Raw genomic sequence first — 25,930 nt, forward strand, 5'->3', positions numbered from 1 at the left:
GTTCTCTTATATTCCTAACTTGCTGAGGCTCTTTTATTTAAATAAGCAATGGGTGCTAAATTTTGCCAAACTTTTTTTTCCATCTAGTGAGATGATTATATAACTTTTTCTTTATTCTTTGAATGCATAAATTGCTTTGATTGTTTTTAAACATTAAAAGAACTTTGCATACCTGAGATAAACTTCAGTTGAACATGAGGTACTATGTTATTTTTCATATATTGCTAAACTTCATCTGTTCATAGATGTAGCATCTATGTTCATATAGGACATTGCTTTGGAACTTTATTATTATTATTTTATTATAATGCCTTTGAATTGGGCAACGTTTTCCCCTCCTTTATTTTTCCGGGGTGAGTCATTTGTGATCCTGTGCACCCCTCATAATCCCCCTGTCTTGGTGAAGGAACTGAGCCAAGATGGGAACATTGGGGTCACCTCCATAGGAATATGAAATTGAGCCTCAGAGAAGACTGTCAGGCTCTTCAGTAAGTGCTGGAAACTTCAAGAATCTTGGTTTGAACCATTGGGGAATCCACCCATCAGAAATGTTGATATGCGGCTCATATTAGTGATAAGTGACCCCGAAGCATAGAGAAAGAGAAACAGAGAGAGTCCCCCAGAATGCTCTCTAGTTTCAAGGTCCAGTTCCTTCCGAGGAACTGCCCTTTCTCTCCTCAAGGTTCAGTTTTGCCTGAAACTAACTGTACTTTATCTTCTTGTTTCATAAAATTTCCCTGAAGTTTATAATAATCGCTCATTTTGGGGGAAGAAATATATGCAATACATTAGTTTTTACTAGGGCTACCAAGAGAGGCTGATTTAAGAGAAATTGTATTCTAATGCAAGGTATTTAATAGCCATACATGTATCTTTTCAAATGTAGTTCAGATTATGAAACTATTTGCTAAATTAAGAACATTTTAGAATTTTTTATGGTTATCAAAATCTCAATTAACTACAATTATTGCATGATCACTCTACTATATGAATCTATAGTAGTCATTTATAAATTTGTTTATATGTCTTTTTTAAAGTTTGATTTGAAATTTGTAAAAATAATTTAGAGGTATGAAAAATTCTGGGAAGAAGGAATTAGAAATAATGAGGCTGACAACCATTCTAGCAGCTTGTGCAAATTTATTAATATTCCATTTCTTTAATCAAATAGCTGACTGATATGAAATGATTAGGAAAGCCTGGTTAAATTTTATTCACATCACTATATTATGGGCCGAGTATGCTTTATTATATTATATGTATAAATTCAATGTGTAACCTTTGTATTTCATAAGTATATTTTTATCCCTAATGGAATCTTGTAACAAAATGCTTTAAGGTGCTGTGAGACTTCAGGTTACTCAAACGGCTTTAGATTTAAATTAACTTAGGAATTGATTTCCACTTCAAGCAGTGTTTTACTAAACACAAAAATATAGATTGGACTACTTCCTCAAGAAAGAATCTTCAAATTGATAGGTCTAACTTTTACCCTTGAACACTGTTTCAGCTTACACTGTTTATACACGGAAAGCTCCAGGGCACCTAATTTAGTGGCAAATGCAAATACACAGACCTCTACGGTAATTTCTTCTCCAGCTAACAGGCAAATAGTAAAAACTCTCTCTTACTCTAGTGGCTGTTATCCACCTTCAGCATTGAAATGGGTGAGGATTCGTAAAAGAAGAGAGATTTTCTCTTTCATGTACCAGGAGAACACTCTGAAAGAAGAGTTAAAAAACAAAAACCTGAATTTGGGGTATTTATATCTTCGAATCACGGTGGGTTTATTTACATGGAAACATTTTTAACTGTGATTTTATAAATAATGACATTATTAGCATTGATTCAGTAGATACTTTTTTCTAGGTCTATTCCTTTTAATATTCTATATGTTCTTTCTAATTTTATATTCTCCAATGGCATTAATAGCCTCTGTTATTGTAAGAACTATCTGACTGATTAGTTTTGGAGTTAAAAAAAACTATCTGGAGATTTTTTAAAAATTATCTTTGTAAGCTAGTATTTCTTATACTCAATGTTTCAAAAATTCTACCTATTAGTGTAAAATATATGTGAAATAATAGTCAACTTTCTTTTTATGATTTACTTTTTTAAAAACTGGATTAAAAAAAAGATTTCCCATGGATATTTCCTAAAGAAATTTAATTCATTTTCCCCATTGAATTTAAATATACACTGAATATTATTATCAAAATCTTTTAGATTTTCCTTAAAATTCTTCCTCATCCATATTTGAGCTCGTTCTTTTAGAAGTTGGTTTGGGAGAGGGGCTGGTTAATGGGAGTCTGGCTAGAGGGGCTGTGGGGATTTGGGACTTCAATTCCTCTTATTTCAAAGTCAAGCAAAGGTCTGCTGTTTTATGTGGTCAGAATAGAATGGGAGATGAATGGTTGCTTGTACTTTTTACTGGGGTCTCAGGCACCAAAGTGACTGCTTCATACACATTAAAGAAAAAGACCCCAGCTTACTGAGAATTTATCATAGAGGTGTTACTTGGAATGTTTCTGGTTGTGGAATCTCTGGGAAGCCTAGAGACAGATAATACATAGTTTGTGAAGGGACCTTTGGGAAAAGAGAAGTGCAATGAAACAATGACAGAGGATTGCAGGAAGACATATATATGGTCTTTATTTGAACTCTGGTTAATTTTCTATCTGGAATGATGACTCTGCTCAGGTTTCTACTTCAGCCTCCATGACATAAGTAATGTGAGCTTCCCAAATTGTCAGAAAACAAAAATTTCACATATAGCAATTATTAAATTTCTTTCATTAGATAATCTATCCTTAAAAGCAGTTCTAAATAGATTTCACATGTAAAAAGTATAGATTTCAGTTCTTTGCACACCACACAAATATTCCATGGCAGTTTGATTATTTTTTGGAAAACATTTTTTTAATTGAGTTTTGACTTACAGAAAAGTTGCAAACAGTGTACAGAGAGTTTCTATTTACTGCTTATCTAAAATCCATTAATGTTAACATTATATAACTGTAGTGCAATTATAACTTCAGGAAATTAACATCCCTTATTCAAATTTTACTAGTTTTCCCACTAATGTCTTTTTTTTTCTTCCATTCCAAGAGCCTATCTAGGATCCTGTGTTGCCTTTAGTTCTTATTTCTCCTTAGCCTCCTCCAATTTTCAATAGTTCCTCAATATTTCTTTTTCTTTCATAATATTAACACTTTTGGAGAATTATCAGTTATTTTGTAGAATGTCCCTTAATTTTGGATTTGTCTGATATTTTCTTGTGATCAGAATGAGAAGAGTTTATGCAGTTTAGGCAAGAATAACACACAAAAAAATGTATATCCTTTAGGTGGATCTTACCAAACAGTTCATGAGGTTGATGTATCTTATTTGGGATATTAATCTTGACCAATTGGTTATGATAGTGTGTACTGGGGTTCTCAACGGTAAGCTACTAAATTAACCTGTGTAGAACAGAAAGATATCTTGCGGGAGCTACTTTGAGACTATTCAATCGTGTTTCTCTACCAACTTTCACCTAATTTTAATACCTGTAGGTGGATCTATGAGTTAAAACACAATATTGTCAGTATTTTGTTGAACAAATTGTTTAAGCTTTGGCCCATTGTGAAATCCTGTTTTTTAAAATTATCTTTTTACTTTTTGGTAGCCCTACTTGTTCTGGGCTCATTTTGTGTCTTCCCTCTCCCAGTCCTGGAATCAATAATTTCTCCAAAGTGGCATGCCTCCTGCTGTTGGAGAATGATATTTAGAAACCAACATTTGGGCACTCAGTATTCTCACTACTGGGGTGTCACTGTTGCTAAGTACTCTCACTGCTCAGAACTAGAAAATATGTGTATGTATACTGATCCTTACATATACATACATCTGTATCTATGTCTATCATCTATCTGTCCATCCATCTATTTACCTACCTCCCTTCTAATTATCTGTGTGTATATTAAATACCATGAGATGATACTAATACCCATGATCCAATTCAACAGAGTTCATTTTAGTCTTCCTTTCTCCATATTAGTGAAAATTTGGAAGATAGACTGAACTTGGGAATGACAAATAAGTCTTTGTAGTTCTGAGCAATTATATAAATTTAACTTACTCTTTTTATGTTTTCGCTGGTGGAAATGTTGGGGTGGAAAAGATTGAGAATTGGAAATCTATTTTTGGACATTGGCATGTTTCATGTTAGCTGACTATTTTATGTCCAAGTAGAATTGTGAGGCAGGGAGTAGGCTATTAATCAAATTCTCAGGGGGAGACATTAAGGCTGCATATAAATTTTGGAATTTGCAGAATATAAATGGTACTAATTGTAGGACTAGATGGCATTACTTAGGGAGGAAGAGCTGATAGACAAAAAGAAAACAAAGTTTAGATTAGGCCCTTGGAAACCCAACATTTAAGGACTAGGGAGAGTAAGAAAAAAAAAAAATGCTGGGAAAGAATTGCCAGTGAAGTAGGGATGAAATAAAGTATGTCTGATGTACCAGAGTAAAAGGAAGAAAGGCTTTCAAGAGGATATTATTAGTCTTTTGTCAAATGCAGCTGAAATGCCCAGCAAAATGAAGATCAAGAAAAGTCCACTAGATTTAACCAGATGGTGTTCATTGACTAAGAAAATACACTGTAGAGCTGATTCCAATTTACTTTTTCCTCTTTATTCTACCATTCTGATGGCTTTGCTTTTTGCAAAGATAGTATATCTTCATATCTTCTCTTTTAACATATTTTCTCCTCCACTCCACGGTTTCCAGGATGTTCAGGGATATGCTGATAAGAAACCCACAGTCATAGCTCACTGGGATGAGAGGTTTGGCTTCGTGAAAGGTACTATCTACTTTTGACAAATATATGTGTTCTAAAACTTTGCAAGTCATGTGTCTGCTCTTGAACTTGTCCATGAACCAGGCCTGATTTTCCTGCATTGGACGACCATGTTTGCATAGATTTTACTTTGCTTGTTTCTATTTCATACTTTCACTAAAAATGTAGTTCCTTTTCTATTTATTTTTCTTTTCTATCTTTTTTTAAATTTTTAAGTAGTTTTCAAAGAGAAAAGAAAAACAGACGCATCTTTCATTCGTTGTGTCTCTAACTACTTGAAATACAGTCATATTAAAACACAGATCTGTTTTGTTTTGTTCCTTATTGTAATATATTACCAGCAACAAGACTTGGAACTTAGAAGTAAAACTCAAAAAATATTCATTAAATAAATGAAATGATACTTTACTGAAATTTCAATTAATTTTAAATCACATTTTAAAATTCTATGATCTGTATTCTTTTCTCCAGATGTGATATTCTCTTAAATATCTGGAGTTATTAATATTTTTAATTTTTTAAAATTCTGTTTGTTCTATAAAATCTTTTATTTGGTGCTGGTTTTTCTGTTTCAATTTGGTACATTTCTTTCAACATCTTGGTTTTCAACATCTTGAATCTTTGGTGATTCAAGGCTATCTGTTAATTTTCACATTTGAGTTGTCCTAATAATCTATCTCCATTGTTTATTGTATCCTATCTAGAGATTATGAGATAGAGGAAGATATAATAACTGGATGGATTTTCTGGTTGCTTTTCTCCTGGAATATTTGTGTGATGGTCTATCCAAATCATCTATAAATCCTCTTATTCCTTAGTTACAGAGCCAATATTTGATTATTTAATCTAAAAGCAAATACCCTTGCTTCCAGTTAACCCAAATGAAGAATGTGATACTAGTCAACACTCCACATTGATCTGTCTTGATTAATTAATCCGTTTGATGAACACCCTCAGGCCATTTAGTGTAGGCATGAAGCTTTATTGAACTGCTTTGAATTTTCTGCTCTGTTCTATAAGTGGAATTTCTACACTCATTATGCTTTCTCTATCTTCCAGATGGATACTATACATTCTCTTATAGGTGTCAATATCAAGTGGAAATATTTTTTATAGCTAGTTACAAATATTAGAAACAACAGTGGCCTAAATAAAGTAGAGGTTGGAAACCTCTCACAGAGTCCAGTGTCCAGCAATCACCACTGGGGTTTCATAAAGTTTTCAGTTTCAGGCTCCTCCCATCTTTTTTTTTTTTTTTTTTTTGAGAAAGAGTCTCACTCTGTCTCCCAGGCTGGAGCCAGTGGCACCATCTCAGCTCACTGCAAACTCTGCCTCCTGGGTTCAAGTGATTCTCCTACCTCAGCCTCCCAAGTAGCTGGTATTACAGGTGCATGCCACCACGCCTGGCTATTTTGTATTTTTAGTAGAGATGGGGTTTCAGCATGTTGGCCAGGTTGGTCTCAAACTCCTGACCTCAAGAGATTCACCCACCTTGGCCTCTCAAAGTGCTGGGATTATAGGAGTAAAATACCACACCCGTCCTCCCATCTTTCTGATCCGTTATACAATAGTCCCCACTTTCCCATTGTTTAACTTTTTGCAGTTTCAATTAACCATGATCAATTATGGTACAAAAGCATTACATAGAAAATTCCAAAAATAAATAATTCATAATTTTAAAGGGCATGCCATTCTGAGTAGCATGACGAAATCTCACACCATCCCCCTCCATCTCACCCATGGTGCAGATTATAGCTTTGTCCAGGGTATCCACATTGCGCAGGCTATCCTTTAGTCATCTAGTAAGTGTCTTGGTTAACAGATTGACTGGTGTGGTATCACAGTACTTGTGTCCAATAGCTCTTATTCTTAACAATGGCCCTAAAGCTCAGGAGTAGTGATGTTGGCATATTGTTATTATTGTTCTATTTTATTATTAGCTATTGTTGTTAATCTCTTACTGTGCCTCATTTGTAAATTAAACTTTATCATAGGTATGAATGAATAGGAAAAATCATAGTACAGGCAAACCTCATGATATTGCACCTCACTTTATAGCACTTCTCATATATTTCATTTTTTTTTTTTGAAATTGATGTTTTGTGGCAACCCCACACCCAGCAAGTCTTTCAGTGCCATTTTTCCAACAGCACGTGCTAACTTTGTGTCTCTGGGTCACATTTTATTAATTCTCACAATATTTCCAACTTTTTCATTACTATTATATCTGTTGCGGTGAACTGTGACCAGTGACCTTTGATGTTACAATTGCAATTGTTTTGGGGTACCAGGAACCTTTCCTAAACAAGATGGTGAACTTAATCAATCAATGTTGTGTGTTCTGACTGCTCCACCAGCTAGCCATTCCTCTTTCTCTCTCCCTTTCCTCAGGTCTGCCTATTACTTGAGACACAACAGTATTTAATTAGGTCAGTTAGTAACCCTGCAATGGCCTCTAAGTATTCAAATGAAAGGAAGAGTCACATGCCTCTCATTTTAAATCAAAAGTTGGAAATGGTTAAGCTTAGTGAAGAAGGCATATCAAAGACTGATACAAGCCAAAATCTAGATCTTTTGTGCCAGTTAACCAAACTGTGAATGCAAAGGAAAAATTCTTGAAGAAGATTAAAAGTGCTACTCCAGTAAATGCATGAATGATTACTGATTACAAATGCAAAACAGCCTCATTGCTGAGATGGGGAAAATCTTAGTGGCCTTGATAGAAGACAAAACCAGCCACTACATTCCCTTAAACCAAAGCCTGATCCAGAGCAAGGCCCGAACTCTTTTTCATTTTATGCAGGCTTAGAGAGGTGAAGAAGAGGCAGAAGAAAAGTTTAAGCTAGCAGAGGTGGGTTCGTGAGGTTTAAGGAAAAACCCATCTCTATAATATGAAAGTATAAGCTGAAGCAACAAGTGTTCTTGTAGAAGCTGCAGCAAGTTATCCAGAAGATCTGGCTAAGATAATTAATGATGATGTCTGCACTAAACAGTAAATTTTAAATGTAGACAAAGCCTTTTATTGGAAGACAATGCCATCTTCTACATGAGAGAGAGAAGTCATAACTAGACAGAAGTCATATCTAGAGAGAAGTAAATGCCTCCCTTCAAAGCTTCTAAAGACATGCTGATTCTCTTGTTAAGGGCTAATGCAGCTGGTAATTTAAGCTGAAGCCAGTGCTCATTTGCCATTCAAAAAATCCTAGGGTCCCGAAAAATTATACTAAATCTACTACACCTGTGCTCTATAAGTGAAACAACAAAGCCTGGATGACAGCACGTCTGTTTACAGCATGGCTTGCTGAATATTTTCAGTCCACGCTTGAGATCTACTGCTCAGAAAAAATATAATAATTCCTTTCAAAATATTACTGCTCTTTGACAATGTACTTGGTCACCTAAGAGTTCTGATGGATTATACAAGCAGATGAATGTTGTTTATATGCCTGCTAACACATCATTCATTCTGCAGCCCATGGATGAAGTAATTTCAAATTTCAAGTTTTATTATTTAAGGAATACATTTTGTAAGGATATAGCTGCCATAGATAGTGATTCCTATGATGCATCTGTACATTCATGATTCATTGAAAGAGGTCAAAATGGTAATATTCACAGGCATTTGGAAGAAGTTGCTTGCAACCTTCATGGATGACTTTGAGGGATTCAAGACTTCAGTGAATGAAGTAACTACAGATGTGGTGGAAATAGCATGAGAACTAAGTGGGGCCTAAAGATGTGATGGAATTGCTGCAATTTCATCATAAAACTTGAATGAATGAGGAGTTACTTTTCATGAATAAGCAAAGAAAGTGGTTTCTTGAGATGAAATCTATGCCTGGTGAAGAAGTTATGAACTTTGTTAAAATGACAAAAGATTTAGAATATAACATAAACTTACTTAATAAAGCAGTGGCAGAATTTGAGAAGATTGAGTCCAATTTTGAACTAAGTTCTGCTGTGGGTAAAATGCTATCAAACAGCATCACATGCTACAGAGAAATATTTTGTGAAAGCAAGAGTCAATCCATGTAACAAGCTTCATTGTCTTATTCTAAGAAATTGGCACAGCCACACCAATATTCCGCAACCATCACTCTGATCAGTCATTAGCCAACAACATCAAAGCAAGATCTTCCACCAGTAAAAAGATCATGACTAGCTGAAAGCTCAGATGATCATTAGGATTTTTAACAATAAAGCATTTTATTATAAATTAGGGTATGCACATTAGTTTTTTAGACATAATGTTATTGCATGCTTAATAGACTACAGTATAGTAAATGTAACTTTGAGAAGGATTTGGGAAACTTAAAAATTCATGTGACTCTCTTTATTACAACATTTTCTCTATTGCAATGGTCTAGAGCCAAATCCGCAGTATCTCTGAGGTGTGCCTATATATATAGGGTTCAGTACTAGCCATGGTTTCAGGCATCTGCTGGAGGTCTTATTATCCATGGATATGAAGGGACTGTCATGCTTAGCTTCTCTTCTTAAGATACAGTGGTACAATGGGACTCCAGTCTTCAAGCCCCTACCTTTCAGGTAAGAATTTGGAAATGGGGGTAGCAAGAGGAACACACACCAGCTGTTTATACTTTTCTTGAAGAATTGCCTCTAAAGTCCCACTTTCTAACTTTCCTCATACTTCACTGACCACAGCTGGCTGGAGGAGGTTGAGAAATGGAATTACAGATGTTCCTTTACTTATGATGAGATTATGTCCTGATAAACCCTTTATTCTGATAAATTCTGGCCCTTTACCTAGCATAAAATCATAAAATCTGGATTCTCCGACTAATGAAAAGGCAGAGAATAGATATTGGGAAGGGAACTAGCCTTATCTGCCACAGCGATGTTCTCTATGAGGCTTTTAACATAGGCTAGACAGCACAGGCTGCAGGTGTGGGAAAAGAGACCATCACCACCTGGAAACATTTCCATTAGCAGCTACTCTGGGACTTCATAATTTATTTCCAGCCTTTCCCAAGAAGATTTACTTGGGAAATATCTAGATTTCTGGTTTGGGAAGATGCAAAGAGGTAAACATCAGCTATATTCTATCAAATTTTATTAAATAACAGAGTATTTTATTTTATTTTATTTTTTGAGACAGTGTCTTGCTCTGTCACCCGGGTTGGAGTGCAGTGGTGTGATCTCGGCTCACTGCAACCTCTGCCTCCTGTGTTCAAGTGATTCTCCTGCCTCAGCCTCCTGAGTAGCTGGGACTACAGGCATGCGCCACCGCACCTGACTAATTTTTGTATTTTTAGTAGAGAGGGGGTTTCACCATGTTGGCCAGGCTGGTCTAGAATTCCTGACCTCAAGTGATCCACCTACCTCGGCCTCCCAAACTGCTGGGATTACAGGTGTGAGCCACTGTGCTGGGCCCCAATAGACCTTATAATACAGAAAGATATGGGATGAAGTTAATACATTTAGAAATAGAATTTAAAAATTTAAAAAGAGCTTTGGATAAGAACTCATTACAGCTTCATATAGTGTTTTCTGAGAGTTTTATAACATCAGAAAATCATAGCTATGTGTGGTAAGGCATATGTTAACTAGACAGATCAAATAATTCTACAGTGTATATGTACTTCAGAACATCATGTTGCACGCAATAAATACATACATTTGACATTATTATTTTTTAAATCTGTCAAATTAAAAAATAATAATAAATATATTTTTAGAAAGACAAATTTTAACAATTATGTTTTCCAAATATGGTTTAGAGTAACTGTGTATAATGAAGTGGAAATAAAAGACCAGTTTCAATGCTGAATAAATGGCTTAAGGTCAATCTGTAATAGAATCATGCCTTTTTTGTATATTTAAGAATGCCCTTTGTGATCTTCTAGTTAGAAAAAGTCATCCTCACAGCTTGGAGTGCTGAGCTCAGAGAGAAAGCTCCAAGCTCCAAGCAGAGGAGTGGCTCCAGGTTTCTGTACTCAGAATGAGGGAGGAAGAAAGCATGAGTTGTTTTCCTCCTGAGGTAAAACTACCTTAAAAGTTGTAGATAACCAAAGAATTGTACAGAGGTGCAAGATAAATAGAGAGGCAGAAGGAGAGTTATGGGATAAGAAAGGCATTAGGAAGGCCAGAAAAAGTAGTGTAGCAAAGTAGAAACCTTGTGGTTCTCTCAATGGCTTCAAAAAATGAAACGTGCAGCTGGGAGATGTACAGGAAGGACAGTAGGATCCCATCACCTCTCTCTTCCCTTCTTGTTAAACATCCAGTTACCTTGAAGGCTGCTCAGATGGATTCTTTTTATAGCTTGGCCTCTCCCCAGCACTCTTTGTTTAGTGTACCTGACTGCACATGACCCTCCTTTATTCAGAGTTCTTTAATATTTCATTTTCTGCTGATTTCTACTCTCCCTCTTTGGGCTTCTGCTAACACATATCATGTCTTTTTCAAGGTGCTTCTAAAATGGTGGAAACATAATTCAGACAATAGGTAGTAAATGTCTTCCAACCAAAAACACCTTTTTAAAAAATATTTTTGGAGGGACATAAAAAATATTAGGAGTAACAAAACTCAGTAGTTTCTCTGTTGTAGAAATTACAATATTTGGTTGTGCTCTGAGAAACTTTTCTTAAAGCTGTGAAGTGCAACATAACAGAGTTTCAGTCCTGTTACTTACTACACAGTTTTTGGATCTGTAGAACGGGTATTACAATAAAACCCTGTCACCCAGGCTGTAGTGCAGTGGTGTGATCTTGGCTCATTGCAGCCTCTGCCTCCCAGGTTCAAGTGATTCTCCTGCCTCAGCCTCCCAAGTAGCTGGGATTATAGGAGCACACCACCAAGCCCTGCTAATTTTTTTGTTGTTGTTTTTTGGTTTTTTTTTGGAAGAAGTGATGTTTTGCCATGTTTGCCAGACTGGTCTGAAACTCCTGACCTCAGGTGATCTGCCTGCCTCAGCCTCCTGAAGTGCTGAGATTACAAGTGTGAGCCACCATGCTCGGCCTCAGTTCAACTTCTTTAACATTAGATGCACACCCTATGCCAGGTTGAAAATGATGTAGAAGACATGCCCATTGGCCACAGGCACCAGCAAGTCCTGTTTCACTCTCCTTGAGCAAACAGTGGACACTGTTGACTCCAAAACAAAAAGGAAGAGAATCAGTTCATTGTTGCGGGAAGTCAGGGACCCCAAACAGAGGGACCAGCTGAAGCCATGGCAGAAGAACGTGGATTGTGAAGATTTCATGGACATTTATTAGTTCCCCAAATTAATAATTTTATAATTTCTTATGCCTGTCTTTACGGCAATCTCTAAACATAAATTGTGAAGACTTCATGGACACTTATCACTTCCCCAATCAATACCTTTGTGATTTCCTATGCCTGTCTCAACTTTAATCTCTTAATCCCGTCAGCTGAGGAGGATGTATGTCGTCTCAGGACCCTGTGATAACTGCATTAACTGCACAATTTGTAGAGCATGTGTGTTTGAACAATATGAAATCTGGGCACCTTGAAAAAAGAACAGGGTAACAGCAATGTTCAGGGAATAAGAGAGATAACCTTAAACTCTGACTGCTGGTGAGCCGGGTGGAACAGAGCCATATTTCTTTTCTTTCAAAAGCAAATAGGAGAAATAGCGCTGAATTCTTTTTCTCAGCAAGGAACATCCCTGAGAAACAGAATGTGCCCCTGAGGGTGGGCCTCTAAAATGGCCCCCTTGGGTGTGGCCGCCTTCTATGGTCGAGACTGTAGGGATGAAATAAGCCCCAGTCTCCCATAGCGCTCCCAGGCTTATTAGGATGAGGAAATTCCCACCTAATAAATTTTTGGTCAGACTGGTTGTCTGCTCTCAAACCCTGTCTCCTGATAAGATGTTATCAATGACAATGGTGCCCAAAACTTCATTAGCAATTTTAATTTCGCCCCAGTCCTGTGGTCTTGTGATCTCACCCTGCCTCCGTTTGCCTTGTGACATTCTATTACCTTGTGAAGCATGTGATCTCTGTGACCCACACCCTATTCGTACACTCCCTCCCCTTTGAAAATCACTAATAAAAACTTGCTGATTTTGCAGCTTTTGGGGCATCACGGAACCTACTGACATGTGATGTCTCCCCCTGACACCCAGCTTTAAAATTTCTCTATTTTGTACTCTGTCCTTTTATTTCTCAAACTGGCTGACGCTTAGGGGAAATAGAAAAGAAACTACATGAAATATCGGGGATGAATTTTGCCCAATATCTGGCTGAATTTCCCCCGATAGCTCATTATGATAGTAATCCTTGTTTGCCAGTATAACCTGATCCAACAAGTTTGGGGACTTCTAACTCCAAATGGTGAAAAAGCAATTCAAGGTAAACTTGCCCTTCCCTGTTCTTAATCTCCATATTATATTTTTTATGCATGAGTCTATGTTAGGAGTTAATGGCAGTGACTCTTACCAGGCTATGCTGACCTTAATGGCAACAATGGTGTTGCAGCCTTGTTTATGAAAACCAATGGATCCCTCTGGAACTAATCAAGAAACAGAAAGTTGTAGCTCGAGGCCTAAACTGAGTTGTTGGAGAATTGGGAGTTCTGAACTGCTAGATGTGTGCTGGGGCTTAGTGTTCCTCTCTCAGTTTTACTATAATCAGGGTCACCAGTGGAACTAAATGTCCTGTATGATATTTATCTAAGCCCTGTGCTATCCCAGGATAAGTGTTGACTGAGGGCCAAAGGAGCATTTCCTATGGCACAGTGCATCTAAATCAAATGAGAGAGGAGCAGAAAACAAGTTTTTAACACCATACGCCTTGTCCTGAGGCTCCAGTGCTAATTGCCCCCAAAGGGACTTCCCAACCAATACTGAAAAGCCCCCTGGGGCCTACAAACCGGGCAGACATAGATTTGAATAAAATATTTTGAATGAGTGATGACTCTGCCATTTAGTAAGGATGCTACTTCAAGCAAGTTAATTAACTTCTGACAGTCTCAGGTTTCTGATCTGTAAAATGGGGATAGTGTTACCTGTCTCATACGGCTGTTGTAAGGATTACATTAAATTAGGTAACACATATAAAGTGCCTAGTACATACCCTTGACATATCAGAGGTGCTTAAGAAATGTTGGTAGGCAGAAAAGTTAAGTACACAAACAATGACATATAAATGATGACATGAGGTTAATGTGGTGAACTGTGCAGAAGTGGCAATATAAGGTTTGACAGGAAAAGGAGAGAAAAAAACTTATTGAACACTTGGCACTTGACCTGCTTCTGAAATAATCAGTAGCATTTCAATGGTCAGAGGTTGAGGAAGGGTATTTTCTGATAGAGGCAGGAGGTTGAGGAAGGTCCACAGTTAGAAAAGGCAAATGATCCTAGGAATTGAGAGGAGACCAGTTGGCTGAAGTGTAGACTAGTATGAGGCACAAAAATGATAAGGGTTGGAATTTGCAGTAGATGTGGTATACAAAAATGATCAGGTCGGAAAGTTAGAAACCACCATGTAGAGAATCCCTGAAGGATTTCTGGCACAGAGGCACAGATAGCAGCCTGATCAGAGGGGATTAACAAGAATATGAAGTAAACATGGTTGAGGTAGGCCGAAAGTTGAGAGCAGAAAGATGAGGTGAGGATGGGATGCTGGTTCAGTAGATTAGACTGAGGTCAAGTAGGTTAACGAAGGGAATGCACGAGGATGATGGCAGTGGGATAAGTGGAAAGGTGTGGATATGAAAAACATTCTGGAGGTAGGGATTAGAGATTTCAGGAAATATTTTTTACAGAAGTATATGATTTAAAGTGATTCCTTTGGTTTGGAACCATTGAGGTTGGATGTTTAAACCAGAGAAAAAAATTAAAATTCTCCATTGATCATGAAGTACTTATAGGATAGTAATGTGTGTTGTTTTTGTTTGATATTAGAGGGGGCTAAAGAAAATACATTCCTGGGATGAGGAGACACTGAAAAAGTCATTTTGTTTATTCTCCTGTCTCAAGGTAAGAGTATACTAAAAACAAACTAAGCTGATATTTATTTGACTTATTAAAACAACTTTAAAAATTACAAAAGTGACATATTTCATTAACAGACAAAATATAGGGAAATAAGAAGATAAAATCATCTATAATTTCACTACTCAAACTATTATTTTTATGTATATATGTGAGAGAGGCAGCAGAAAGGTACAGAGTGTGGGGTCTGGATAAAACTAACTGGGCTGGTTTCAATTCCAGCTTCTTCACTCAGTAACTGTATGACTTGGAGAAGTTATTTAACTTGGAGAAGTATAGTTAACATTGTCTTATAGGAGTAAAAAGTTATTAAGAATTTAGGAGTGAGAGAAGTGGGTTAAAGGAGTAGCTGTGAAACATATTCTGAGGAAAAGCCTGATAAGACTTGGCAAAGAGAGTCAGGAGTTGAGTCTGGTGTTGTGCTGTCTGTTGAGGATTTGATGTGTGGCCAGTGCAGTTGAAGAAATAAATTTTTAATTTCATTTAATTTGAATTAAATTGTAGTTACAGTTAAACATTCAATTCAATTTTTGAAAACCTTTTCAGAAAAATTTAGGGATATGAATCTTCTTTCTTTTCCTTCCTCCCTCCCTCCCTCCCTTCTTTCTTTTTCTTTTTTTTTTTTTTTTGACAGAGTCTCAATCTGTCACCAGGCTGGAGTGCAGTGGTGCGATCTCAGCTCACTGCAACCTCCACTTCCTGGATTCAAGCGATTCTCCTTCCTCAGCCTCTCTAGTAGCTGGGACTACAGGTGCGCTCCACCACGCCCAGCTAATTTTTGTTATTTTTAGTAGTGACAGGGTTTCACCATGTTGGCCAGGATGGTATCCATCTCCTGACCTCGTGATCTGCCTGCCTCAGCCTCCGAAAGTGCTGGTTTTAAAGGTATGAGCCACCGTGCCTGGCTGAATCTACTTTCTTAATGTAAATTTTATAAAATCTAAATAGAAATCAAGTATTTCTGATGCAAATTTAGTGTCTGAATTGACATGGCTGTAAAGTGTAAAATTCATGCCAAATTTGGAAGACTTAGTACCCCCAAAATGTAAAATATCTTAATAATATTTTGTACTGATCATGTGTTGAAATGATAATGTTTTAGAAATTATCTAAATAAAATATGTTATTAAGTTAAAAGAAGTTGGACAACTCAAAATTCAGATTGTAGAATATCAACATTTAGTCCCATTGTAGCCATGTTCTCTTTGGCCCTGATTTCAAGAATGAGGTTATAATACTATATCTAGTTATATATTATATAGCTCTCTATATAAATATAACATATACAATAAATTTATTATATAATATTATATATAATATAACCTGTTCTTAAAAACCGAATAATCCAGGGCCAATTTTTCTATTCTATTGTGATAACTCAAGTGTGCATTTTCAGTTAGTCACCACCTATGATTCATTGTAAAGCATACTCAATTTTAAAACACATCCTGTCCTGAAGAAACTTGCTTTGTCAGTGTCATAGGTTTGTGCTCGGAATCTATTTCTTGAAGTGGATTTTAGCACTAGAAGAGCAATCATAACTATTGAAGGTAAGAACTCTGTAAGTGTAGCAGGAGGAGCCACAGGCAAAATCCCTCAGACACCAGGTTAAAGAAGGAAGATGCTTTATCCAGCCAGGAGCATCTGCAGACTTGGGTCTCAAGAACTGAGCTCCTGGCGGGTGCAGTGGCTCACGCCTGTAATCCCAGCACTTTGGGAGGCTGAGGCGGGTGGATCACAAGGTCAGGAGATCAAGACCATCCTGTCTAACACGGTGAAACCCCGTCTCTACTAAAAATACAAAAAAATTAGCCGGGTGTGGCGGCGTGCACCTGTAGTCGCAGGTGCTGGGGAGGCTGAGGCAGGAGAATGGTGTGAACCCGTGAGGTGGAGCTTGCAGTGAGCCAAGATTGCGCCACTGCACTCCAGCCTGGGTGACAGAGCGAGATCTCTGACCCAAAAAAAAAAAAAAAAAAAGAACCGAGCTCCCTGAAGAAAGAGTTCCTGGCCCTTTTAAAGGCTTACAACTCTAAGGGGTCCACATGAAAGGGTCGTGTGATAGATTGTGCAAGCATGGGGTACGTGACTAGGTGGGGGTGGTGAGCAAGGCAAGTATTTCTCCATACCATTGTCTGTGATCTATAGATAGCACAAGTGGTTAGGGTGGTGGTTAATCTTTAACTTACAGGCCTGGCCAGTGGTGCCGATCAGTCTGTTATTTTTCAGTTTTTACTTCCTCCTTTTCCTTGGAGACGGGGGACAGTAGTAGGAATGGCCTCTCTCCTCATTAGAATATCCTATTCCATGTGACCTGCAACTAGCCCCTATGGTGCTGGGATGCAAGGAAGTGGTATGTGCATGCATAAACTTAAAGTTAAAGGAAGGTGAAATCCAAATATTCAGGGCTTAGAAATGTAGCTCCATTATCACAGAAGACAAATGTATATAGTGTTAGTATAGGTAGTTAGATAGGGATGAGTGAGGCGGGAGAGGGCTCTTCCCCCACCCACTAGGAATGTCAGGTGATGGTTCAACAATTATCACACTGCCTCGCTAAAAATGACAACTCAGTAGGGAGTGCTAGGGCACCAGAGAGAGACAATCTCCTGATGAGCCACAGCTATTAACATTAAAGTGTTAACTGAATAGGGATGCCAGGGAGAAGAAACTTCCAGGGCATGCATGTTAACATACAAAATGGCGAAGTATTATCTTCCAGGGACACTTCACCAGAAAAGGGAAGAAAGCCTCAGATGGGCATACGTGCAAATTCCTAAACACACTACCGCATGCTCAGTTCCAAGGGTAAAGAGGGGACTGCGCATGCGGGAAGCCCACCCTAAGGGAAGAATCATGGAAAAGAGGTGAGCCAAAAAGTCCTAGGAGATCAAGGTTAAATGCCCTTCAGTCGCCTTTTTGGATCTCTTCCAAGTGAACTTTCCTTTCTTTCCTGTTCTACAGCCTTTAAAAAAAAACTTCCACTCTTGCTCTGAAACTCATTTCGGTCTTGTTCTGCCTTGTGCTCCTCAGTAGAGTTCTTTCTTCTGAGGAGGCAAAAATTGAAGTTTCTGCAGACTCATTAAGATACCCTGCTGATAACTTGGGGTAACTCCGATACCAGCCACCAGTAACATATAGTATGGGAAAATATAGTGGTCAAAGAGCATGACCTCTGACAACACATTGCACAGTCCTTTGATATCCTGGGTTCACTTGACAGCTGAGTTGAAGAATTTACTTCTTTCTGTTCTGTTGTTCTTCTCTCTTCTCTTGGTGACAATTAAAAGTGGATTCAGAATAGACATTGTTTATAGTGTAGCTGAGGGAATGATAAAGAAATCAAAACGAAGTTGCACATAAAACTTTATCATGTTCATCCTCTGCCTGATATTTTTCCAAGTTTCTTACTACCTATAGCTACCTGATATACTGCACGAAGTGACAGATCATATCATTTGGTAGTGACATGTTCTTTTATTTATAAACCTACCTGATAGGGAAAAGCAGCACTCACATTCTACTTTCTATTATATTTGCCTCGAATTTAGTTGACATGCTTGTGTGATTATTTTTCCGGAAGAATGTTAAAATAAAATTTTTAGTTTTAAAGCAAAATATATCAGTAAGTGCTGGGTTTTAAGGAAGTTTAACAAATAGCATTCCTGATGGGGACAACACATTTAAGCAGATGGTAATGAGAGGTGACAGTGTGTTGGCAGTCCTCACAGCCCTCGCTCACTCTCAGCGCCTCCTCTGCCTGGGCTCCCACTTTGGTGGCCCTTGAGGAACCCTTCAGCCCACCGCTGCACTGTGGGAGCCCCTTTCTGGGCTGGCCAAGGCGGGAGCCGGCTCCCTCAGCTTGCAGGGAGGTGTGGAGGGAGAGGCGCGAGCAGGAACTGGGGCTGTGTGCGGTGCTTGCGGGCCAGCTGGAGTTCCAGGTGGGCGTGGGCTTGGCTGGCCCCGCACTCGGAGCAGCCGGCGGGCCCTGCCAGACCCGGGCAATGAGGGGCTTAGCACCCGGGCCAGCGGCTGCAGAGGGTGTACTGGGTCCCCCAGCAGTGCCAGCCCACTGGTGCTGCAGTCGATTTCTCACCGGGCCTTAGCTGCCTTCCCGCAGGGCAGGCCTCGGGACCTGCAGCCCGCCATGCCTGAGCCTCCCACCCCCTAAATGGGCTCCTGTGCGGCCCGAGCCTCCCTGACGAGCGCCACCCCCTGCTCCATGGGGCCCAGTCCCATTGACCACCCAAGGGCTGAGGAGTGCAAGCGCATGGTGCGGGACTGGCAGGCAGCTCCACCTGGTGCAGGATCCACTGGGTGAAGCCAGCTGGGCTCCTGAGTCTGGTGGAGATGTGGAGAACCTTTATGTCTAGCTCAAGGATTGTAAATACACGAATTGGCACTCTGTATCTAGCTCAAGGTTTGTAAACACACCAATCAGCACCCTGTGTCTAGCTCGAGGTTTGTGAATGCACCAATCAACACTCTGTATCTAGCTGCTCTGGTGGGGCCTTGGAGAACCTTTATGTCCATACTGTGTATCTAACTGATCTGATGGGGACGTGGAGAACCTTTATGTCTAGCTCAGGGATTGTAAATGCACCAATCAGCGCCCTGTCAAAACAGACTACTCGGCTCTACCAATCAGCAGGACGTGGGTGGGGCCAGATAAGAGAATAAAAGCAGGCTGCCCCAGCCAGCGGTGGCAACCTGCTTGGGTCCCCTTCCACACTGTGGAAGCTTTGTTCTTTCGCTCTTTGCAATAAATCTTGCTACTGCTCGCTTTTTGGGTCCACGCTGCTTTTATGAGCTGTAACACCGCGAAGGTTTGCAGCTTCACTCCTGAAGCCAGCGAGACCACGAGCCCACTGGGAGGAACGAACAACTCCAGATGCGCCGCCCTAAGAGCCGTAACACTCACCACGAAGGTCTGCAGCTTCACTCCTGAGCCAGCGAGACCACAAACCCACCGAGACCACGAACCCACCAGAAGGAAGAAACTCCGAACACATCTGAACATCAGAAGGAACGAACAACTCCAGACGTGCCACCTTGGAAGCTGTAACACTCACTGCGAGGGTCCGCGGCTTCATTCTTGAAGTCAGTGAGACCAAGAACCCACCAATTCTGGACACAGTAATAAATAATATCATCCTTGCTATGCATGGTAGCTCACACCTGCAATCCCAGCACTTTGGGAGGCCAAGACAGGAGGATTGCTTGAGCCCAGGAGTTGGAGACCAGCCTGGGCAACTTAGTGAGAAATCATCTCTACTTAGAAAAGAAGAAAAAGAAAATGAAAAAATTATATGGCCATGGTAGTGCACACATGTAGTCCTAGCTACTCTACTACTCAGGAGACTGAGGTGGGAGGATATCTCTTGAGCCCAGGAGGTCAAGGCTGCAATGAGCCATGATTGCACCACTGCACTCTGGCCTGGGCAACAGAGTGAGACTCTCTCAAAAAAAAAAAAAAATCGCCTATATTGCAAGCAAAGGTCAGATGAAAAACCCTGGGTTAGATGTTATAAAATAAAGAGTTTTCTAAAACTAGATCCCATAATTAGACATACCTAGCCAGTTACTGACATTGCTGGAAAACCATAGGTGTCTGGAAGCATAGCCAATTTGCTGTTGAGTTTATTGAAGATAACATGCCATATATTATGATAAACAGCATAGATAAACAGATGCCAAACAGAGAGAAAGGGGAGATGTGGGGGTCACTTATGCCTATTTTGTTAGCCAAAATTCACCCCTCAAACAATATACTCTTCCTTCCATGGGTAAGTGAGGTGGCCAATAGATGGCAGGCATGTGACACTAATGAATATTCCCTCCATATTTGAGGACAAAAGAGCAGAGCTATGGTTTCTCTTTCAACAGTTGAAAAATAAAATAAATATACATTGTACTTATGTTTAAATTTTGAGTGCCTTTAAATACTTATGTCTTTTTTACCAATAAAATAAAATTGTATCTCTAAATTAAGTCAGGTTACATGACCTTAAAAATTAGTTAAAATATGTTTGTTAAACCATTTAGGCCTGCCACTTATATTGAGTGTCACTTTTATCAAATTTTGAGTCTTTATGGTTCATGATAGTTTAGGTCTTCTTTTTATTCCTCTTGAATCATTTGTAATTTATGTTTTCCTAAATATTACCACACCATCTTGATCATAAAATTTATTGGCATAGAGTTGTACATAATACTCTTCCACAATTCTTTTAATCTCTTCATATCTCTGGTCCCTTGTTCACATTTTTATCTTGACTTACACTTATTTACAAATTCTATAAACTAAATGCCATTTACCTTATTCTTCTGTGTATTCTCAGTGTCTAGACCTTGGTGCATGGTAGGGACTTAATACATATTTGTTGACTATATTTGTTTTCAAAACTATATTCTAGCATCAGTTAAAAAAGATGAGACAAGTTTGTTCTGTATGCTTTGGCATTGGCAAGGCTCTCATAAAAGAAACATAAGATTTCACACTGATTATTCACCCTACGTTGTATACCTGCCAAGTACTATTGTTAAAGGCAAAAATAATTCTAGCAATAGGGATATTGTATAAGAAAATGGATTTGATGGTAAAATATTTATGAAACCACTACAATTGTGACAATACAAATAATTTATTTTGTTGTCTGCTTCATGTATTGGTGTTGAGAATAGAGCTGGCATACATGTGGAACATTTTTCTTTCTACCTTTCATTGAGAATGTTAAAATGAAAGTCACCCAATGTTTTATCTCAAATATGCAAGTTGTCTTGTGGAATCATAGTCTGAATACACTAGGTATGTTTTTCATATTTCCCTTCTCCGTGTTTTTCTTGTTGATACCATTTTCTTACTATCCACTCTTTCCTTTAAACCATAATTTGGGATTCCAGTTGGTAAAAAAAATTAGGATAGGAAGGTGTTGTCGTTAATCTACTAGAGTGATGGGAAGTAGAAAGAAAGAAAAAAGGAAAAATTGAGTTAAAAATCCCGGATCACTTAAAATTGAGTGCTAAGTGTCTCCCATAGACACGCAGGTGTATAAAAGGCTGATCCTAAAGTGCTGCAGATCAGGAACTGTAGGTGAGATCCATAATTAATTTTATTGTGGTATGAGTTATTTGTTATTATGTCTGAGATCCGAACTCACCTTCCATTCTCTACTTTTTGAAGTTGGAGCTGGGGCTCTTCACTTTACATTTCTGCATTATTCCATGGCTCTGTGTAAGACCCTCTAGAAGAGCAGCCAGGCAGAGACAGCAAGGCTGGTGGAAGGAGATGAGACTTGCTTTTTCCTCTCAGTTTCTTGTGGAATTCCTGTCTGTCTCATGTGGAATTCCTGTCAGTCTGTGGTCTCTGTTCACGCATCAGCAGCGCTTCTTCGTTGCAGTAGCTGAATCCAATTTGCAGTTTTTCTAACATCTTCAAAAACAGACTCATTTTTCTCCATTCCATATAAACCAGCACCAGCCAAACAATGGCTTCTCTGTAAGCTGTAAGGGGCCCCATATAAATATACATTTTAGTAATTCCAATCTCTTTCCTTTATTCCCTCTACCCTAGGAGTGGTTTCTACTTCGTATAGTTGCTACCTTCGTGATACTTTACATTTCTCTTAGATACCTAAATAACAACTTTATACAAACTTTAAAAGTTTTTTCATACTAAATTCTCCCTATTAAACATAAGCAGGAAAATAGAAATTCCTTGTAACATAAAATATAAAAAATTAAATTATCTCTGTTTATATGATTGTTATGATTTCTTTTTCTTCTTAATGTACCCTGACTAATAGAAACACCAGTACAGCTGTTAAGGGAATTTGTCTATCACTTTATTTGTTTTAATTATATCATGAGCCATCTTGTTGTGATGAATATGTGGATTTCAGCGTCAGATAAATCAGGCTCCACTAATTCCATGGAGTGAGAGTTTGGGAGGGTTATCTTAACCTGCCTGAGTTTCAGTCTCCTCAACTGAAAATAACATCTACCTCATAGGTGTATGAGGATTAAGTAGGATGATGTTTGCAAATCATGCAGGATGCACTCAGTAAATGGTATAGATAATCTTAGTGATGACGATTGTGATCAAAGAACAGTGGTAAGTTTCAAATAATCAGAAGTGAAACTTGTTTTTAACTTTTATTTTAGGTTCAGGGGTTGATATGGTTTTGCTGTGTCTCCACCCATGTCTCATCTTGAATTGTAACTCCCACAATTCCCACATGCTGTGGGAGGAACCCAGTGAGAGGTGATTGAATTATGGGGCGGGTCTTTTCTGTGCTGTTCTTGTGATAGCAAATGAATCTCATGAGATCTGTTGGTTTTAAAAACAGGAGTCTCCCTGCACGAGCTCTTACTTTGCCTGCCATCCACTTAATCTGTGACTTGCTCCTTCTTGCCTTTTGCCATGATTCCGAAGCCTCCCCAGCCATGTGGAACTGTAAGTCCAATTAAACTTCTTTCTCTTGTAAATTGCCCAGTCTTGGGTGTGTTTTTATCAGCAGCATGAAAACGAACTAAAACATGGGTACATGTGCAGGTTTGTATATAGGCAAATTGTATGTCATGGGGATTTGATATACAAATTATTTCATCACTCAGGTAATAAGCATTGTACCTGATAGGTAATTTTTCAATCCTCACTTTACTCCCACCCTTTACCCTCAAATAGGCCCTGGTATCTTTTGTTCCCTACTTTGGTCCATGTGTATTCAATGTTTAGCTCCCATTGTAAGTGAGAACATGTGGTATATGGTTTTCTATTCCTGTGTTAGTTTGCTTAAGATAATGACCTACAGCCTACAAGCTTCATCCTTGTTGCTACAAAGAAAATGATCTCTCACACTTTTTAATAGCTGTATAGTATTCCATAGTGTACCAGATTTAAGCTTTTGAATCTAGTTTAATAGCTGTAAGGCCTAAAATTCTAAAATCTGGAGGTGTTAAGTGATATATCAAAGTTACAAAATTAGTGACAAACCTCAGACTCCTGATTATACCTAGAAATTTTGATCATACTTGTCCACCAGAATCTCCCCAGTAACATGTCATTTCATTCAAGTTTATTATTCCATAGTGGAACCCTGACAGATAACACCAAGTTAAACATTGATTGAGTTAATTTTCAAGGATTGCAATGCTGTATAGGGAAGTAAAAGTAAATCATGAAATTTATAAAAATAAAAACAAATTAGTTTAATGATAAAAATAATTTTCCAAGGGGGAGTTTGCATTTACACATTATGTGCAGATAATTTCTTTTTCAGAGAAGTATTTCAGGAGTATTTTGTTTAGATAATAAACTTGGCATCAGACTGCTTGGGCTCAAATCTAGACAATACCCTTGCTAGCTCTGTAAACTTGGGTGATTTACATAACTTTACCATGTCTCAGTTCTCTAATTTATAAAATGATGATAGGCAGTTTCTAACATGTGGTTTTAAGAGGGTTATTACAAAGAAATCAGTTAGAACATTACTTGTCATATTGAAGAAAATGTGTTCTCTTTTGTATCAAATTCAACATTCTTTCACATAGCAAGAGGTCCTGAAAATATTTCATGTTCTTGTCGTTTTCGCACTAAAAAATACATAGCTTTAGTTTTCAAGAAACTTCAAGTAACTACTTTTTTAAAAATTACTTTCACTACTTGTAATTTATAAAACACCAGGCTAGCACCTGAAATACAACTGCCACTTTTCTGCCATCTCCTAGCACCACACTGTAATAACTCTGAATTATATAGGATTGGAATTATATATGAAGTGTTCCTCAATAACTAAACTTTGTCCTGTAATTAAAACAGACATTCAGGTGAATTGGAGCGTGAAGAATTGTCTGCTCCCTTAAATTAGCCTGGTGCTATCTGTTTCTTATCCTCTTTACTTGAAATTTTCTATGTGATACCCCTTGACTAAGAAATAATCATTCCTAGTAAGAGGAAATTGATCACAAATATGTTCTACTTGTGAGGAAAACAATAGAAACAAAAACTCAGTTAATAGTGAGCTACATCTTGGGGAAAATACATTCAATTGCTTTGACCACCATAAAAGAATCTGGATGGAATTCTGACTTATCTTTGGAAAGATGGTTGATCTTAGCGGAATCACAAAAAGGAAGACAGTGATAAAAGAGTTGGGGGAATGCTGAAATGAGTTTTTCCAGAGCACAGAAGTAGGTAAAGTTGATTGATAGCTAGTGCTACTCTCAGTGTAAGATTCCATCAATATAATTAAATTAAAAGTGAAGAGTTGGTTTGGAATTTTCTCATCACTTCTCAAAATCACAAGGGCATCTGTTAACAAAGCTGCTTTTTTACACACAAGAAAATTCAAGGGAATTGAAACAAATAAGACCAGAATTATGAGACTATAGGACTCTTTTGTCTTCATTGTATTTCATCAAGTCTCTGTTTTAAAGCATGGAAGTAACAATAAAAGGGTTACATTTCAGATGAGTAAGCACTCTGAGGGTTTTTATCTGATTTTGGATTTAACCAAACAACTTAAAAGTCATTTAGAAACTAAATTCCTTCCATTCATTCAAAAAACATTAATTAAGCACCCATTATGTTTCAGGCTAGGTGCTGTGGATACAGAATAAGAAAACATTTAGAAAATTTTTATTGATATTTGAGAAAGATATAAGATGTAATTTCTTAGAAATATGTGAGTTTCTGTCATTGAGTACAATAAAACATAAAACTCTCTCTACAAGAACAAAATGAGAGAATAAAGCAAAATAGCAATATATGAGAGAAAATTACAGGTATTCATTGACTATCACTTTGCTGTAAGTTAATGGTGGGGTGAAGTTACTTAAAATTTAATATGATTTTAGAGCGAGTTAGGTTGTCAGTAGCAGCTTCCTGGTGGTCTAGTGGTTAGGATTTGGTGATCTCACTGCTATACCCCAGGTTAGATTCCAAGTCAAGGAAATCTTTCTTGGAAAGAAGTCAAGAGCATATTGTAATAGTTTTCTCCTTGTTTAGATTACACTGTGGGATGAAAACACATCTAAGTAATTCATTTGATTCTATGTTTTCTACTTTAAGAAGAATCATGTCAATATATGAGTCTAACATTGCAACTACTG

Source organism: Nomascus leucogenys, chromosome 18, assembly GCF_006542625.1.
Source record: "Nomascus leucogenys isolate Asia chromosome 18, Asia_NLE_v1, whole genome shotgun sequence".
Classification (NCBI taxonomy): Eukaryota; Metazoa; Chordata; class Mammalia; order Primates; family Hylobatidae; genus Nomascus; species Nomascus leucogenys.